Here is a 3,458-nt window from a genome sequence, read left to right as displayed (position 1 = left end):
TTTATTTCCATTGATGTAAGAGGCCCCCTACTCTCCACCCCTGGCATGCGGGCCTAGGGAACGAGTCCTGAACATCCGTGACTAAAGACTGGCGAAAATACACTGGTTCTTCGTGGCTTCAGCTGTCAGGCGGACAGCCCATTACTGGTCGATGGAGAGCTCGCTCCGTAGAAGGGCCTCCCAGGTTTCCCCGCTCAATATTTTCCCCAGCACCCAGGGATCTGGCGTCGTCCCAAATTTTGTGAACGAGGGTCGCCCTCACTCTGCAAGTTTTATACATTTATCACATTTCTTATTGTCTACCTGGGTGCAAAACAACCAAAAGAGGTTTCCAAAACTTTCAGCGTTTAATCGTCTCCAGGCGACAGCCTCTTTATTGTTTAAGCCTCGATCTGGTGGTGGCATCAGACATCTTCCTAAAAATAGTTCCTGACGATTTCCACGTATGTTGGCAAACTTTCGTCCATGAAAGAACAAAATGTTTTTTCCCTCCATGCGTTCGTCCATCCCCTGACATCGAGCGGCCGGGTAGCCGGAAGAAGAGATCTCGGGCTAACACGTTTCCGGGTACAAATGTGTGTGGTTGGGCCCAAATTGTGGAGAGCTTGCGATCGATTTTGGCTTCGGACAGGATGCGAGCCATTTCCAACGCGACCCAGCCCTTTCGGATCTTCTAGATTGCAGTTTTCTTGTCGCTAAGAATCAAAATAGCCCTGGTTTCGGAGCAAGTAGGCGGTATCGCGACCACCTCAGCCGTATCTACGTTTCTACTACTAACGGAGGTGACAGCGGCTGGTGCACCTCGGCTTTTGGCTACCGAGGTGACCGCCGCCTCCGACCTGCGACTCACTGCGTCCACGTAGGCTACCTCTCCTGCCCTAAATTTCCTGGCCCTTTTAGCTACTACCTCCACCCTCTTCTTCCGCCTTTCCCTATGGTGTTCTGCGTGGATGTTGCAGGGGAGGGGGGAACTATGATATTCTCGCGATATTTTGGCGGTACGGCAATCCTGTCACATATTCTCCGATTGATTTTTCAGCCCACCCACTCCCAAATGCTTCGGCCCGTACTCATTGTACTCAGTCTTTCTAGCTGGACAATTCGCACTGCCTCGGCTTTTATATACCCACATTGCGAACTGGTGGTCAGTAGCGGTGGAGATAGGCCTTTGCTAGGCCTTTACTATGAAGACCTTTACTCTGAAGGAATTTACCTTGTAGGTCTTCATCCAGGTGAACGCTGAGGCACACCGTAAGGGCAGGCTCTTACGCTGTGCCTCGCTGGCTAATTCGCTATGGCATTTAGATACCGGTTATGGGGTTGCAGGTTTAATTTTGATTGAAAAGTGACATTTTGATTGAAAAGCAAGAGAGAAACTGTTGCGTTCAATCACCTAAATCAAAACACTAGGCATTGTTGCGAAGCCGCGGATCACATGGTGCCTCCACATGAGTGATTTACTAGCCTGCCGTAATTAAATAGAATTACTACACACAACGCACTACTGTTAGACGCCATTGCTCATATGATGCCCATTCGGCAGATTTTGCTGGATGAAGCAACATTAAGAAAGAAAATTTTTCAAGATTAGAGCTAGATGGCGAGGCCTAGCCAGTTCCATAATATACCAATGTCTTCCAGGGCCGCCTCGTGTGGTCGAGGAATCATACATTGTGCTTTAGTTTAGACGGTAATTGCGATAAAATAGACATACATTGGTTACCTCCAGTCTGTCCAGCGAGGTATTTGAAAGCCGTTCCTCCACATCACGCAGAACGCGAACGTCCGCTTGAAGTACGTGGCTCACCACCTCAAGATCTCTGCCGTTCCGAGCGCGACGTGCACCTCAATCATGGCGGGTGGCGACGGCACACCACAGTGCCATGGCTGTGCGCCAGTGCATATCGCCTATAGGGAATAAATCAGTTACTCAAATAAAAAACAACTCAGTGTACGGATGATGGTCATGATTAAACTTTATTTCGAACAATGTAGGAGGCCCCCAATTCCCCGCCCCTGGCATGCAGGCCTAGGAAACGGGGGCTGGGACATCTGTGACCAAAGACTGCCAAAAATACAGTGGTTCTTCATGGCTTCAGCCATCAGACAACAGCTCGTTACTGGTCGGCGGGGACCTCGCTTCATAACAGGGCCTCCCAGGCTTCTTCACATTCAATATTTTCCTCAGCGTCCAGGCATCCGGGCTCGTCCCAGATTGCGTGACTGAGGGTTGCCCTCGCTCTGCAGGTTTCTCATTTATTGTCTTTCCTATTGTCTACCTGGATGCAAAACAACCAGAACAGGTTTCCAATCTTTCGGCCTTTAATCGTCGCCAGGTGATGGCCTCTTTACTGTTTAATCCTCGATCCGGTGGTGGCATCAGACGTCTTCCTAACAATAGTTCTTGACGATTTCCACGTATGTTTACAAAAGTTCGTCCACGAAAGAAGAAAATTTTTTTTTGTCCATGCTTTAGTCAATCCCCTGGCAGTCGATCTGCTATTTACCTGGAAGTAGAGATCTCGGGCTAACACGAGGGCCGCCAAGTTACCAGGAAAAATGTGTGATCTTGAGCCCAAATTATGGAGATCTTGCGATAGATTTTGGCTGCAGACAGGATGCGAGCCATTTCCAACGAGGCCCTGCCCTTTCTGATCTTCTAGATTGCAGTTTTGCTGTCGCTAAGAATCAGACTAGCCTTGGTTCCGGAGCAAGTCAGCGGCATAGCGACCTCCTCAGCCGTATTTACGTTTCTACCCCTAACGGAGGTGGCAGCAGCTGGTGCACCTCGGCCGTTGGTCCCCGGCCTGCCACTCGCTGCTTCCACATAGGCTACCTCTCCTGCCGTAAATTTCCCGGCCCTTTTATCTAGTGCCTCCGCTTTCTTCTCCCGTCTTTCCCTATGGTGGTCTGGGTGCGTGTTGCCGGGGAGGGGGGCAACTAAGATATTCTCGCGACATTGTAGCAGTAGGGCGAACTTGTCACATATTCCCTGATCGATATTTCAGCCTGCACACTCCACAATGCTCCGGCCTGTACTCGTTGCACTCAGTCTTTTGAGCTGGGCAATTCGCACCACCTCGGCTAGTTAAGTCCAACTTTTATGTACCCCCATTTCAAGAGGTGGTCTGTAGAGGTAGAGATAGGTAGGACCAGTGCCCTCTTGATACAACGAATAATAAGTGCGTCAATACTATCTTTCCTGTCCGCTCTCATATCGAGGAATGCTGTGGCGTAGTAAATTCTGCTAATGATACACGCCTGCGTGAATTTCGGGAGGCTATGTTCTTGAAGGCCTCTGCCCTTGAGCGCGACCCTCCTTAAAGCACCTGTTACTTGCACAGCGTAGTTGCTGAGTTTCTTGAGAAATGCTTTGTTATACTCCTCCTCTTGGTTCGAGAGTCTGAGGATCCTGCTTTTATTAACTTTCGGCACGGTTTTGCCTTCAACATTAACTT

This window comes from Amblyomma mixtum, chromosome 3 (assembly GCF_055824585.1).
Source record: "Amblyomma mixtum isolate Tamu chromosome 3, ASM5582458v1, whole genome shotgun sequence".
NCBI lineage: Eukaryota > Metazoa > Arthropoda > Arachnida > Ixodida > Ixodidae > Amblyomma > Amblyomma mixtum.
Note: the sequence above shows the minus strand (reverse complement) of the source record.